Source organism: Drosophila albomicans, chromosome 2R, assembly GCF_009650485.2.
Source record: "Drosophila albomicans strain 15112-1751.03 chromosome 2R, ASM965048v2, whole genome shotgun sequence".
NCBI lineage: Eukaryota > Metazoa > Arthropoda > Insecta > Diptera > Drosophilidae > Drosophila > Drosophila albomicans.
In genome coordinates, this window is record NC_047631.2 from 32,517,740 (window position 1) to 32,535,168 (window position 17,429).

The 17,429-nt window shown below is 35.0% G+C and overlaps 1 protein-coding gene across 1 annotated transcript in view; it reads right to left on the reverse strand.

The window, feature by feature from the left end:
* Window positions 1-17,429, reverse strand: part of LOC117574147 (fatty acyl-CoA reductase wat) — a 42,707-nt gene that overhangs the window by 14,851 nt on the left and 10,427 nt on the right. The gene's annotated exons all lie outside the window — the stretch shown is intronic.

The window sequence follows — 17,429 nt, forward strand, 5'->3', positions numbered from 1 at the left end:
CCGCTTCTGTTCTCCTTCCCCTCCACCTTCTCCTCCCCCTCTCCACCTCCCTGTTGTTGCTTTTGCTGTGACTATTGTTGCCTCTTTGTCTGTTGTCTGTTGCCTGTTGTCGACACCAAGTTCCATCGGCGATGCACATCGAAGCGCAGCTAATTGAAACATTCTCTACAGTGGCACAAAACCTATTAATTGGCGTCAGAAATGCTCATAAATAAAAGTGAAAACTGGTTTGATAATTAACGCAAGAAATTTTTAGAATAGTTAAACTTGCAAAAATCGATATTTGTCTGTAGTTATTTAGAATAATTACTGATTATAGAACTATCGAGATATCTCATTTAATTTAAGCTTGGCTGATTTTGATTAAGCCACATCTTAATTATAAACTAGTTATTAATGTGTTTTAGCATCATTATTACCATTAATATATGCAAATATTTCTAAAAATCGAGTTGAGTTATAGATATAGAATGTTTAAACAGCCTATAATTATTTCATACGGAAATACAATCTTATTAATGACCAGAGGCATTTTTATACCCTGTGCCATAACTCTTATAAAATGTTTGAATTTAATTAAGAAACAATTTCATATGGCAAAAACAGACAAATTGCATCTATTTTTATTTATTTTGCAATACATTTTGAATGTAGCGGTATTTTAGTATTTTTTCAAACTTGTTTTGCTTTTCGTGATAATTGCTAACGGGTATCTCACAGTCTATCACACTCCACATCATTTGTATTTGGTATTCTATGGTATATTTTGAAAGTAATAGTATATTAATATACCAAATATTGCCTTAGGTATATTTTAGTATTTTTTCAAACTTGTTTAGCTTTTCGTGATAATGGCTAACGGGTATCGCACAGTCTATCACACCCAACATTAGCTGCATTTGGTATTCTATGGTATATTTTGAAAGTAGTAGTATATCAATATACCAAATATTGCCTTTGGTATATTTTAGTATTTTTTTAACTTGTTTTGCTTTTCATGAAAATGTCTAACGGTTATCTCACAGTCTATCACACTCAACATTAGCTGTATTTGGTATTCTATGGAATAAATTGAAAGTAGTAGTATATCAATATACCAAATATTGCCTTGGGTATATTTTAGTATTTTTTCAAGTTTGTTTTGCTTTCCTTGAAAATGACTAGCGGGTATCTCACAGTCTATCACACTCAACATTAGCTGTATGTCGTATTCTATGGTATATTTTGAAAGTAGTAGTATATCAATATACCAAATATTGCCATGGGTATATTTTAGTATTTTTTCAAGATTGTTTTGCTTTCCTTGAAAATGACCAGCGGGTATCTCACCGTCGAGCACACTCGATTTTAACTCTCTTACTTGTTAAATGTGTGGCAACAATTGCTCATTATAACATAGCATAAAAAACAACTCTTAACAATTAAGCGATGTCACAATTAATGCATTAATTAGTCCGGTTATCGATAGTAATTGCATTAGATGGTAACAGAAAAATTATAATTAGCTTTGTGGGCAATTTAAATATAATTTCGATAGCAATGCGATTGCAATTGCAATTTGCAAATTCACTTGCATGAAATATGCATTATCGGTAATGACGTAGTTTTGCAAAACGAGTTATGCTAATGGAAGTTAAGCAAATGAATGAAATAAAAAACTGCAATACTATATGTAGAATTCAGTAAAGTTGTTGGTGTCAGTTTCATTAGAATGGTGTCACTGTGCGGCTAATAGAAGTTATAAATAGAATAGAAGTTATAAATAAACAACTGCAATACTATATGTAGAATTCAGTAAAGTTGTTGATGTCAAGTTCGAAGATAATTCATGCAACCAAAATTTGGCAGTTTTCATTAGAATTAGAATGGTGTCACTGTGCAGCTAATAGAAGTTAAATAAATGTATGAAATAAACAACTGCAATACTATCTAGAATTAAGTAAATCTCGAAGCTAATTCACGCGACAAAATTTGGCATTTTTCATAAGAATGGTGTCACTGTGCGGCTGATAGAAGTTAAATAAATATATGAGTTAAACAACTGCTATACTATCTAGAATTCAGTAAAGTTGTTTTGAAGCTAATTCATGCAACAAAATTTGGCAGTTTTCATTATAATGGTGTCACTGTGCGGCATGCTTCTCATCTCGGTATCCTCAGCATAATGCTGCTGCTGGCACTTTTGATACTTGCTACTTCTTGGACTTTGGCGCTTGTTTGCCGCTGCTGCTGCTGCAGAACTCGAAAACAATGGAAACGACACACAAAAGTCTGAGCCGCAACAACAATCGCGCCTGAAAATGAAAGCAATGCAACAAACATTTGCAACATTCGCCAACGTCGTCGTCGTCGTTGTTGCTGTTGCTGCTGCTTCGCATATTTCATTGAAGCCAAATGCGAATCGAAGCGTCAGCCGCAGTCGCCGAGGCTCGTTCGCTTTGAATTTTATTTAATGCTTTTGTAATAAAGTGTAAAATGGTGAAAAAGTGCAAACAAGAGCTGTTCGAGCGAACGAGCAAGCGAACGAACGCGAACGGAGGAAGCCCCATTGCATAATATCAACAACATCATCATCAACGGCAACGGCAACAACAGGAGCGGAGGGAAAACAAGAGTAAGAACTACGGCAACAGCAGCCACATTAAAAGAAGAAGAAATAATTAACAGCAACAGTTTGAAAGTCCATAAAGCGAAAATGGTTGTTGTTGCTCGTTCGTTCGTTCGTTCGTTGCTGTTGCCGCTTCTTGTTGCCATCAGAAGTCCTGCCCCACCGCATGTGCCATGGCCATACAACTTCCGACTTCCGACTGGCTGGCTGACCGAAAAGGAGGAGAGAAGCGGGAGAGCTCAGTGGCCTGCTACAACCGTATTGTTTGTTGTTGTCTCACTGGCAATAGGGATTGAGAGCTGGGAATGATATTGCCAGCCAACCAGACAGCCAGCCAGCTAGCCACATTCTCGCCCACAGAGTGAGGACACCAAGCGAATTCAGTGCGAAAAATGTTCGTTAAATCTATTAAAAGATAATTACGTGAAGACAAATGAACGGTGGCAGGGGCAAACAGAGACGGAGACGGAGACAGCAGCAAACAACCGAGAGAGAGAGATGAGAATGGTTGCTGTAGATGTCTGCGATGTTGCATTCACACACACATACATATGTACATTGTTATTATTCGAGTTCAATGATACGATAACGCTAATGGATATGGATATTGATTATAGTTTTTATGCGGCTACTGCGCTATCGTCTCTCTGCTCTCTCTGCTTAATGATAATTTTGATTATATTGATGCGTCATTTTATGAGCCGCAATGGTATTGAAATTGAGTGGTTTGTGACAGCCATCGACTTGTTTATGGCACATCGCCCAAGCGATAATGGACCAAGCGAATAAGATATTCATGAAGGAAACTCCAATTATTATTAGCTACTCTAATGTGTGTGGCATCGTTGTCTGGGAGTCGTCTCTGGGAGTACTTTCGTCTTAATTAATATGACCCAATGCTCACTCGCTGCGTAATTATTTGCAGTTCCCTCCTCTCAGATGTAGATATTTGCAATTAGAGTGAATTGGGCGCGAAATATGGCGCAAAAACAACACAATTCATATGCAATTAACAGCACAACTTTGCGTATACGTAATTGTTTTACACATCACTTGAATAGCGAATCAAATATTTGCCAGTTGATTGAGAGAAAAGCTCTTAACGATCGATCATCAAATAAAATAAGTGCTGGAAAATCCCTTAACTTTGATGACAGCAGCAAATTATAAATAGAAAACAGCGCATCAAGAAACTAAAGACAACATTTAAGGCTTGCATTTGAAGCACTTTCATTAGAAGGAATTCTTCGAAATTGGAAAAGAAACTTAATGTTAGGGTAAAGGTAACTATTTGTAGACTGAAAACATTAAATAAAACTTTAGCAATCAAAGGCATATGCGATAGAAGAAATAATAAAGAAGGTATAATTTGACTTAAGACAACATTTAAAGCTTGCATTTGAAGAACTTTAAATAGAACGGAATATTTGAAAGCTAACAACAAATTTAGTGAAAGGGTGAACATAACCATTTATTGTCTGAACATTTTCAACCGAAATAAGAATATGCGGTAGAAATCATAAACAACTCATCATTAGACTTAAGATAAAATTGAAAGCTTTAAAAACTTCCATTATTAACATTTTTAGAATCAAATATTTAAATACAGAAAAGCGCATTCAATAGGCAAGTACAACTGTTTATTGTCTGACAATATTAGATAACAATTGAGCAAAGAAATAAGATCAGAAGTTCACGCTAAACTCACACAAATGCTTGACATTGCGTATACGTAATAATTTGCGAAGCTTCTTATTTAAAGTGCTAACAAACATTATTAAATGAAATAATAAATATTACATTTACACGCCGAGTGTCAACATGACGTATGCGTAATATGCACTGACTTCCATTATTAATATAATTAGAATAAAATAATCGAAAGCAGTCAAAAGACAAATGCAAATATTAATTGTCTGACAAATAAATAAAGCTTCTTATTTAAAGTGCTAACGCAGATGAAAGCAGACAACAAAGTTAAACAATATTAAATAACACTAAGTATGTGTATGAGTGTCAACATGCCGTATGCGTAATATGCACAGACTTCTATTATTAATATATTTAGAAGAAAATATGTGAAAGCAGAAGAGAACAGTCAATAGACAAATGCAACTATTAATTGCCTGAGAATATGCGATTCAAATTGAGCAAAGAAATAATCTCAAACAAATGCTTGACATTACGTATACGTAATCATTTTCAAAGCTTCTTTACAGTTTAAAACGCTAACTCAGATCAAAGCAGTGAACAGTGTTAAACAATATTAAATGAAATAATAAATATTACATTCACACGCCGTATGTCAACACGGCGTATGCGTAATATGCACACTGACTGCAATTAGAGTGTAATTATTGATCGTTTGCGAAGAGAGGAAGTGCACTGTAGCAGCGCATCAAAGCATTTTCTTCTTCGTAAACAAGCAAGTGTTTGTTTGACATTGCGTTTAGCAGCTGGATGCTAAATGGCAATGTTCAGAGGTCAGGTTAATTACAGCTGCTGTGGGATCTTTTCGCAGTTGCCTAACTAACTAAGTAAGTAAGTGAGTACTTATTGATGCTGTTTGCAGTCGAAGTGCGATATAAAAGTGCTTAGCATGTGAATAAAATGCTAATCAAGTTGTGTCGCTAAAAGTTTAACTCTTCGCTTCGCTTCTCTCTAGCTGCTCATTGTGGCACGTGTGAATATGCTTCGGTGTGTGTGTGTGTGCGTTTCTATTATCTAATTAGGAATTTCATGCAGAATGACAAACATTTGCACAATTACAAGTGCTACGTGCTGGATGGATACTCTCGACACTCGGCGTTTTTCCAATGCCAACACACATTTCGAAGCTGTTATCAGTTTGTTGCATCTTTGGTGTGTTGCGACTCCGCCAAGTGTTGCGCATGCGTAGAGAAGAGTGGAGAAGCAACGAGAGAATGGAATGAGGTCAGCTAATGAGCATTAGCTACAGCTTCAGCGTCGACATCACATTGTTGATATGCCTCATTGATGCCATTGTGGTTCTCCATTGCCTCTGCTTGCCACGCCCTGCTGTCTGCACACACACACATTCGCACACTCACGCACACTTGAACACACTGTGCGCACCTGAGTGTAACCAAATTGTTGTTGCTGGTTGCCATTGTTGATAATGGGCCTGGCCATAACATTTATGTATGAGTTAGGCAAATATTAATAGGCATTGCCTCGCATTCGCTCTCCCACTCACACTTGCACTCTCTCACTCACACTCTCACATTACCGCATACCCAATAACAATCACATCAAATCAAATAAGCCAAAATGCTCATTTACTCTGCAAGTTTAAAGTTTAAGCTGTTTGGCAATTGTGCGAGCCAAAATTCGACACGTTCCAATTGTAATTGCTAATTATGAGCTGGGTTAGACAAAAGCATTTCCATTTCCAGCTCAAAGCAATTGAAACAAAGCACAGCCACAGATATATCTACAGTCCGTCTGATAGATAGATAGATAGATTACAACACATTTCGCATTGCAAGTGAAAGCTAATGCAAGCGCATATTAAGCATACGCAGCGTTGCACAATGCTTTGAATCAATTTCATGCTTTCGCTCTCTCTTTATTAACTGCTTATCTACGATTAAAGCAAAGCTTCTTAATGCCACAGATTTGCTAATGTCGCCCCACTGCCACATTAAGTATTCGCAACGTGTTGCAGTGGCAATTCAGTGCAGCACATTTAATTAGCATTAATTATTATTAATTAAACAGATTTGCTTCGCTTTTTTTTTTTAGGATTATGATTACAAAAGACAAGCTATGTAATTAATGTAATTTAATTTCGCGCGCTCATTAAATTTCGTATTTCATTTGGCGCCAAGCATTTTCTAAATCAATTGCGATTTTACAACTTCAATTAATTTATTGCTAGTATTTCCAAATAAAAAGCAAAAACTCCAATTGTAAATCCAAATGGCCGCAAAAGTCGTCGACTGAAATTGTAATTACATAATTCGCGCATTATCAATGACAGCGAAATAAAACAAACACACACAGAGAGAAACCTTACAAAATCGATGTATAACAGCAATAATTGCAAAGCAACAATATATATATATACATATATATATATGTATAAATAAACACAACAATATCAACCCGTTATACTCGTAATTTATATTAATTAATCGGTTTTTTGCTCGACCCACGCGCCAAATCGCTTCGATTGCCCGAGGCCTAAAATCAAAGCTTCAACAATTGACGGCTCTGTTTGCCAATAAATTTCCTAAAAAACCCAAGTAAAATATATCAGACTTTTAAATACTCTCTAAATAGTTTGAATACCAACTTGAGTTAAGTATCTAAACTGCCCTTCACTTCGGTTTCTAGGGTATGCAAAATTAAATAAATTTATGCGCTAATAAATTAATGCATTTTTCGAGCGTTTGCAGCTTGAAGTCCCATTTGAATTGCAATGTTTTTCACATTTTTGTATCGTATTATTGTTTTCATTTTTGTTTTGTGCTCGCTGTGTTTGTTTTGTTAATATTTATGTGTACATAATTTAATAACATTGCTAAGTGTTGCATGACTGACTTTTTTGCTGCCTTTTTTCTGTGTTGCATTTAATTTATGTTGAAGAGCGATGCGCTGATTTGTGTAGCCACAACTACAGTTAACTATTTTCCTCTTATTTACACAAAAATGTAATTTATTGCTTTAAAGGTATTTCTTATAAACGTTTAATAATCTTTCTAATTGGAAAGGCAATTTGGTGGCACGCTGAGCGCATTTAATTTTAAATATTTTCCTCTCTCTTTTGTTGGCCAAACTTATTTCTCATTCTCGTTGAAAACTTTATTAACACAGTTTTTGCAATATATTTAACTAGCTTGCAAAACATTATTTAATTGTTATAAATTGATGCATTTAATTTATAAATTATGCAATTTAAAAGTCAACTTTTATTGCATTTATTTATTACTTTCTCCACTGACCCGAATTAAATGTCATTTAAATAAAAACATCAATTGCAATAATATTTCTCTTAAATTTCAGATCAAATGTATTTGAGTTGCATAAATTTGTAATCAATAAGTATTTACTTCATTCACAAAAATCAATCAATACTTTTTTTCGTGTAATATATTCAATTAATAAATTGTACAATTTATTAACGGCAAAACTTCAGTCATACTTCCAAGCACTTTTTTTTAATGAATTAAATTGCATCGGAATAATAATGAAATTAATGCTAATTGAATAAAGTTGTACTTGCTTTAGGGAAACGATATTTTGGCATGTAACAAACTGGCTTATTCCGGTTTCGCATGGCCATAAAATTGCACTTAGTGACTATGGTATTTTTATAACCGCTATTTAGAGGGTAGAAGAGTATTATTATTATGTAACAGGCAGAAGGAGGCGTTTTTGATTCCGCTAATTGTATATGGATACTCATAATCAACGTCCAAAGTCCATGCCCGACTGTCCCTATGAACGCCTTAGTCTCATTTGTTTTACTTGATAATATAGTATATTTTTTAGTATATGAATATACCATATATACACTTCGGTATATTTTAGTATTTTCTCCGTTTATCTTATTTGATCCATATACCAAATATACACTTTGGTATATTTCAGTATTTTCTCGGTATATTATTTTCGTCATATTTATCCATATACCAAATATACACCTCGGTATATTTGAGAATTTTGAGAATATTATGTTTCTCATTCTACATTTTGAATGTGGTAGTATATAAATATACCAAATATACACTTCGGTATATTTCAGTATTTTCTCTATATATTATTTCAGGCATATTTTATCCATATACAAACTTTACACTTTGGTATAATTCAGTATTTTTTCGGTATATTAATTTGGTATATTTAAAACACAGTACTGCACAGTTTCACATATTATTGTAAATAGTTAGCGGGTATCTCACAGTCGAGCACACTCGCCTGTACCTTATTTACACGTTTTTTATTAAATGCGAGTAAACAAATAATAAACTTGCTTAAATCCAAGAGAACAACAACAACAACAAGAAAGCAGCCCAATTGCTATTATTTATACACTTACAAGTGCACAAATAATGGCGCATAATGTGCGATTACTTCAATATAATCACTAAGTCAGCTTTATGTATATACTATATATTGTATATGTTGTGGCTTGACGGTATTAGCATTTTCCGGTATTTTCCAAAATCCCCGTCATCAAATCATAAACTGCAGCCGCAGACGCGTTGAATGAGTCGCATGTGCCTCTCAGGTTTCAAGTTCTTTTGCAATGCGAAATGCGAGACGATGAGGTGGGAGAGGAGGAGGAGACAAGGAAGGCAGGTAGCTGGGAGGGGGCTGGCTGAAGAAATCACGTCATAAACGTGGCGGGCACGAATTATTTACAAAGCAGGCGAAAGCCCAAAAGAGGTCCCAATAAAATAACAATAAACTATGTCACACTTTGCTGCTACAGAGCAGAGGAAGAGGAGAGGTGTGTGTGTGTGTGTGTGCCATAAAAACAACGACGACGACAACAAGCCACAAAAGCATAAACAATTGTATTACAAATACGACTACAAATGCATAAAGCAGCAGCAGCAGCGCCTACAACAACGAATGTCGCTCGCTTATAGACGATTATTTATTGTTAACGATTTATATTCGTTGTTGCTATTGTTATTGTTGTAGCGCTCAGATTTCAAAGCAACACACACACACACAGACTGCGTAGTATAGTGTTCGTGTGTGTGTGTGTGTGTGTACGTGCGAATGCTTGAGTGCGAAAGCCAGATTGCAAGCAGAGTTGGGATGAGGATGGAGATGGGAATGGGAAGTGTTGCCTCTGCCTACACATCGATTGAGCCTGATTGCCGGCTCAAGTGTCGGTCGCGTCACACGGATATAAAGGGCGTTGAGGGCGTGGCCAAGTGGGGGCAGTGGGAGGCACTCGGTTAAGCTACCTCTGCAGAGTCACAAAGTCAGACCAGGCCAGCTTGGGCCGGCTTGACTTTGGCCCTGGCCAAAACATCATCAGGCACAAGTGTTACAGTTTGTTTTCCCACACGTCGCCATCGTCGTCGTCGCATCGCTTTTCGTCATCGTCATCGTCAACTGTGCGGCATGTTTGACAGCAATGAGTGCTTGACACGTACAAAGGCTTTTGTTTGGCCTAAGTGTTGCTGTTGTTGCTGTTGCTGTGTTCGTGTTGTTGCTCATCTGGCAGTTTATCTTGCCATTGTGCATGTTATTTAGTGTTCGCTGTGCCATCTTCTTTTACTTTTCTTTTGGCCACTGTCTGTGCATGGAACGCATCTCTACTCTCTGTATCTTCTGTGCTTGTCAATTGTTTATCTCTGCTGTTTTGTGTTGTGTGTTGTGGGTTCAAATTTCATAGAAATTCATTTGCTATGCTCTCGCTTAAACGACAATTTGTTGCTTTTGCGGCCCGCACTAGTTATGTTTGTCTGCCTGTTGTTGTTGTTGACGCCCAATTCATTGACTGTCCCCGCCCCAGTTGGCAAGCTGCCATTGCCCTGAGGCTCAACTGCTGCTGCTTCTGCTGCTGCTGCTGGCTCGTCAACAACCGAAACCAATCTCTGCTGGGAACAACCCCATCGACAAGACCAAACCAAACCAAATAAGCAACCGAGTGACCCAGACAAAGTAGCACAAAGATGTTTTACTACCCGACTGTTGTTGCTACAATTTGCTCATTACTTTTTATCACTTGTACGTCTCCACATCAACCTCAGCCCTCAGTACTCAGTCCCCCCCCGCCCCGCTACAAACAGAAACCCATATAACAGACATTGGCCCTTAGCCCCAAAGTAAATTGTTGCCCCTTTTTCGACTGATTTTTCTTCTTTTTATACCCGCTAACCATAGTATAGAAGGGTATTATAATTTTGTGCCTGCAGGAAATGAATGTAACAAGCCACGATGGAGTTCTAGTTGCTTCAGGTGAAAATTTGGTATATACCAAATACAGCCCTCGGTATATTTTAGTATTTTTTGATTATTTCTTATGAATGCATGAATGTATCGATAAACAAAATATAGTAACTGGTATATTTTAGTATTTTTTCGGTATATTTGTTTGGTACAGTTGATGACAGTTTGGTATATCTTTTACCGTTCGGTATATTTTTAATATAGTACTATATCGATATTCCAAATATATAAACTACGGTATATTTTAGTATTTTTGGTATATTTTGTAGTATAGTCAACGGTATATTTTGAATGTAGTACTATATCGATATTCCAAAAATACCATTCGGTATATTTTGGTATTTTTCGGTATACATTTTTTGGTATATTCTATATTTCATCTATATCCTCTGGTATATTTTATTAGTTTGGTATATTCTGTATTTCAAATATACGTTCATGCATATTTTAGTATTTTTTGGTATATTTATTCGGTACACTTACTGACAATTTTACTATTATTATACTATATATTAAATATAGTACTATAACGATATTACAATATATAAACTGTGGTATATTTTAGTATTTTTGGTATATTTTTGACATAGTTGCCATACTCCATGGCATATTTTGAATGTAGCACTATATCAATATACCAAAAATACTCTTCGGTATATTTTAGTATTTTTCGGTATATATTTCTGGTATATTCTATATTTCATCTATACCCTCTGGTATATTTTATTATTTTGGTATATAAGTTTGGCATATGCTATATTTCAAATATACGTCCCGGTATATTTTTGTATTTTATAGTATATTTTTGGTTTTATGGTTTTATAAAATAGTTTGTTTAAATAGCGGGTATCTCAAAATCGAGCACACTCGACTGTAGCTTTCCCACTTGTTTTGTTGCTGTGTATGGTTGGACTACTTCCCTCTGCTCATCTATTGTATTTTTATAGCTCTTTCGCTGATTTTTCCATTGTTAATTCCTATGATTGCGTTGCTGTTGCACCCTCAAAGCCAAAACGAACTGCAAATGGAGCAGAGCAGAACATCGCCGAATGCCGAACGCAGCCACAAACAGCAATCATAACTACAGCAACAGCAGAGCTCTAGTTATGCTTGTAGTTACAGCTCTTTTTTTTTGTTTTTGTGGCCACCAGCAATTCCTTCCCCACCCTTTGCCTTCCTTAAGCGTTCTTCAACCCAAAAACATATAATTATGCAATTGTGGATATGGATACACTTGAAACAGCGAACAAGCGAACGAACGAACCAAAGCGTGTGCCAGCTGGACAGTTAAATTTATTTAGCTCATTTTTATGCGACCCACAAATTGCATACAATTTATTTCGCTTGTTGCAAATCAAAAATTTCCATAAAATCAAATGTTTGGCACAATGTTTGCCCAGGGCATAAACAAGAGAGCCAGCCACACACAAAAAAGTATATTTAATGCGGCATAAAAGTTATTACTTCATTTATTTTCAAATGCAAATAAATCTGTTTGTGGCCTTTTGATTTCATTTTACAGATTTCATTACACGCTCTTGACTCTCGACGCTTGACTCTCAACTTCTCTCTTTCTCGTATTTGTTTATGGATTTTAAAGTAAGCTGCATATTAAATAAATTAGAATGTTTAGCCCCAAAATGTTTTGCAACTGATTCAATTATGCACGTACACATTCACAATCACATTCACATTCGAATTTATATTCAAACATGATGCTCTGATGCCACGCTTCAATTCAATTACATTTAATTCAATTAAATTTACTTTTGCCGAATATCTTGCTTCTTGATAATTATTTTACGTTATCAATTCAAAAGAGTTTCGATTCGGGTTTCCATTTTACAGCTCGTTGTTTTTTTTTTGTAATACTTATTAAAAGCATTCATTTGGCCAATATGCATATCTCGATATCTATCTCATCGTCTATTGGGAAGGTACTTGGCTGAGTTTTCAACTACGCGTTTGTAACTCTGCAAGGCCAGCTACGTGAATGCATACAAATGAGTTTATTTGACTGCTAGAGTAATCGAATATCAATTTGTTATGGCAACAACGCATGCAACAACTGTAAAGAATGTGTCAAATAAACTTAGGTCGACTATATGATATCCCATAAAAGTTTGTCAAACAGTTTTCAACTTCCTTTGAAGTGATTTACTTTGGTGATGATATTTTAAGATTTATTATGCATGTTTTACTTCTTCAATACTAAAATGCGGTTTTCTCGATTATTTCCCAACTTTCTCAACAAGGAAAAATAAAGTAGAACAAACTTAATAGACCCCTTTTTACATTTTTACGTTTATAAATAAATGCATCCTTTAATAAAAACTATTTCTATACCAACAGTATCTTTTTCCCACAAAGCAATTTCTAGATTTATTCTCAACGTTTTAAATATTAATAATACCACGAAATATAAAGTATAACAATCATAATAGACCTTTTTTAATCCTAAGATTACAACCCAGATTAATAACATTAAATTCCTTATTCCCATTAGAGAAATTTTTAGACATATTCTCAAGTTTCTTTTCATAATAAAATTATAAAATATACAACAAAAAAGCGTAATAAACCCTTTCTTTACATTGTAAATTAATTCCGTCTGTAGTGATATTTATTATTAGTTCTATTACATAAACATCTTTATTATCATTTAAGATATTTTTCAAAATATTTCTAAATTTCTCAATTTCAATAAGTAAATGCGTAAGTATACAAATTTAACAAGCTTAATAGACCCTTTTAAAAATGTTAATTAAATTCATCCTAAGATTGAAACAACATTTATTGCATTACATTCCTTATTACCATAAGATATATATATTATCTCGTCTTGATAAAACATATAATAAATAAAGCCAGCTTAATAGACCCTCTTTATCCAAAGCGAAGGGTCTAAATATAATGTAATAAGAATAGATTCTTAGCAATCCATTGGTCTGCTTTATCTTAACTTTATACTCCACAAAGATGAAGTCAAATCTTTTTATATATCAAAGTGCTTTATAATCTTCAAAGGTAGCATACCCACTTTGTGCTTCCCTTAGCTCTAGGGTATTCGAAAAACCAAGAGCAACAATTGAAAGTCATAGGTTAGAATTACACATCCAGCTGGCAGTTTTCCAAGTCTTATTGTTTTTCTCTTGTTATCTTTTGATTTTTAATAAATGCTTAAGTAAAATCCGAGTATTCTCATGTACGAGTCAGTGGCTTTAACTCAAATAAAACTCACCCACACGCACACACACACACACACACACACGCACTCACACACCCCGTTTGAGGGGGGGAAGCAAGTAAAAATGGAAAATGCTTTGCGTATTTGCATAAGAAAACTAAGTTGAACCGAAATCAATGATTGCTTGAGCAATACTTGAGAGAACTACAAATGCCACGCCCCCCGCCGCCGCCTCCGCTTGCCTCTGGCCAGACATATATTGAAACATTGGACGAAGGAGTAGAAAGAGGAGGAGGGAAGAACGGAAGCTGACGGGGTGGCTGGCTTGTGGTGCCTTGGTGCCTTTCATATTATTACTTTATGGTTGCCTCCAGTTATGCATACTATAACCATAAATATGCTCCAACTGCGATGCTGCTGCTGTTGGTCGAAGCAGTGGGAGCAACAAAAGCATGTGAATAATATTTTGTGCTTGTATTAATGCATCCTCATATTTATACTATAGCTCAAAACAATAAATAGTAAAAGCTGGATTATGATTAAATCGATTTCATGCGAGCGTATTTGCCGGATGCCTCCCCCCTCTCCTCTCCTCACCTCTCTCCTCTCACTCTGTCTCGCTCTTCTTGCTTGTAATCCCATAGATACATGTGCATGTGTATTCTGTGTATGTGTGTGTGTAGCTATTGGTTGGCTGCCTCTTTGAGTGCAATACGCCCAAAGATAGGCAACGCCCACGCACGTTTATCGATTGCACTTGCTCGCTTTTTACACACACAAACAAAATAAAACCCAAACACTGAAACAATATATCGAGAAGACACTTTTTATCTTTGGCATGTCGAAGATTTAATACTCTGCACAGCATAGGGAAAACATGAAAGCAAAAGCATAAGTTATTCCATGATATTTTTACAAAATTTAGACAACTTAAGCTACAAAATATTCTATGATATTCGCTGTTAACTCTCAAGAAATTTGAGGTAGCTAAAAGTACAAATTGTTCTAAGATATTTTCACTTCATTCTCGACTGAAGCTGCAAATTATTCTTTGTTATTTTCACTTAGTTCTCAAGAAATTTGAGGCAGCTTAAGGGACAAATTGTTCTATGATATTCATTACAAATTATTCTATGATATTTTCACTTATTTCTCAAGATATTTTAGGCAGGTTAAAGTACAAAATATTCTATGATATTTTCAGTTAATTCTCAAGAAATTTGAGGCAGCTCAAAGTACAAATTATTCTATTAAATTTTCACTTCATTCTCAACTAAAGCTACAAATTATTCTATGATATTTTTACTTAATTCTCAAGAGATTTAGGAAGCTTAAGGGACAAATTATTCTATGATATTTTCACTTCATTCTCAAGAAATTTGATGTAGCTTAAAGTACAAATTTTTATATGATATTTTCACTTTCTTCCCAACTTAAGCTACAAATTATTCTATGATATTTTCACTTAGTTCTCAAACAAAATTTAGGCACCTTAAGCTACAAAGATTTCCCAATTCAATACTTAATTAATGTTGTTAACGAACGTGCAGACTTTTGCTACCCTATCAATGCAATTTACGAGTGCACACAGAATATAGAAAGGCGCAAGATACCATAAAAGTAACAGCTCGCTTTATGCGCGGCGGAAGGGAAAGGGAGAGGGGGGAAAATAGGGAAGGGAGACTGCATGGATACGCATATTTATTAATGCAAACATAAATGTGTATTACTTACATACAAAACACTTTGTGCGCAAAATAAATACGTATACGTAACGTAACGTATACGCAATATTCGAGCGAGAACATAACTGAATGAATTGCTCGCAATTCGAATGAATGAATGGGAATTCAAAGTGCAGCAGCAGTCCAGAAGCTGACCAGTTTCAGTTTCAGTTTCGGTTTGAGTTCAGTTTTTGTGACAGTCTTTTTATGTGATATTTCATGGTGAATATTCATGGGTTTGGCTTCCCTTCTCCTCATCTTCTTCTCTCCTCGTTTTGGTTGTTGGCTTTTTGGCACCCGCACAACTAACTTCCGCTAAGGCTGGAGCTCAAACGGAAACTTTCGTTGATTAAGCATCAAGTTGTGAAGCACATCAATTAGCATTAATCTTGTTGACAGAGAACTGTTTGCACAAATCATACCTGGAATTCAAGTACGTTCGTTTAGTTGCTGTTCTATTTATATAACTCTTAAAGCCACACATACATAAACGAACTCATAGCTGAGTTCCGTCTCTGCTCTCACGTGGCCAGTGGCCAGTGGCTATATTCCATCCGCTTGCCATGTGTGTGGTTATAATAAACTTAACCTCTGTCCGCCCAACTGTATTCCGATATAATACTCTGGACACTCCCCTCCCCTCTCTCTACTCCCCCCTTTCGGAATACCGCACCGACACTCTTTGATTTTATGATTTAGCATCGGGCGAAATTCGAATTGATTTCTGCTTTATTTCGTTTATTATTATTGTACATTTATTTTTGCTCTCTCACTCTTTCTCATACAAAATATATATATGTGTGTGTGTGTGTGTGTGTGTGTATAAATTCCAGCCCAGAGCACTTTGCATTGCGATATGATCAGCATGTTATCCGCTTTCGCGGTTTCCATTTTCATACCCTACTATAAAATGCATATTTTACGACCATTGTTCAGCTTGCAACGCTCTGCGAATCTCCACGTCTCACGTCTCTTCGACAAGGTCGCAGATAAAATTACAGCTAAAGTTTCGCACTGCAAAGTTCAATTTCAGTCATCAAAATTATGGCGAAATAGGTCTTCACGATTTCACTTTAATTTGATGGCATAATATTATAAGATAATTTGTTTCTAAGTTCAATTTCAGTCATCAAGATTATCGCATTTTCTATACATTTAAATTGGTCTTAAAGATTTCATTTTAATTTGATGCTAACATATTATTAGAAGAGTTCAATTGCAGTCATCAAAATTATGGCAAGATAGGTCTTAGAGATTTCACATTAATTTAATGACAACTTATTATTAGAAGAGTATTTTGCAAAGTTCAATTTTAGTCTTCAAAATTATGCCATTTTCTATTCATTTAAATAGGTCTGAAGGATTTCATTTTAATTTGATGACAACTTATTATTAAAAGTGTATTTTGCAAAGTTCAATTTCAGTCATCATTCTATACATTTAAATAGGTCTTAAAGATTTCACTTTAACTTGATTGCATAATAATACAAGTATAAGAAAATTCGTTTCTAAGTTCAATTTCAGTCATCAAAATAATAGCATTTTCTATACATTTAAATGAGTCTTAAAGATTTCATTTTAAATGATGGCAACATATTATTAGAAGAGTTCAATTTCAGTTATAAAAATTAAGGCAAATTAGGTTTTGAGGATTAAACTTTAATTTAATGACAACTTATTATTAGAAGAGTCTTTTGCAAAGTTAAATTTCAGTCATTAAAATGGCATTTTCTATGCTTTTTGGTCTTAAAGATTTCACTTTAATTTGATGGCATAATATTATAAGAAAATTTGTTTCTAAGTTCAATTTCAGTCATCAAAATTATGATATATATTTCTATACATTTAAATGAATCTTAAAAATTTCACATTAATTTAATGACTACTTATTATTAGAAGAGTCTTTTGCAAAGTTCAATTTCAGTCATCAAAAGTATGGCATTTTCTATACATTTAAATAGCTCTTAAAGAA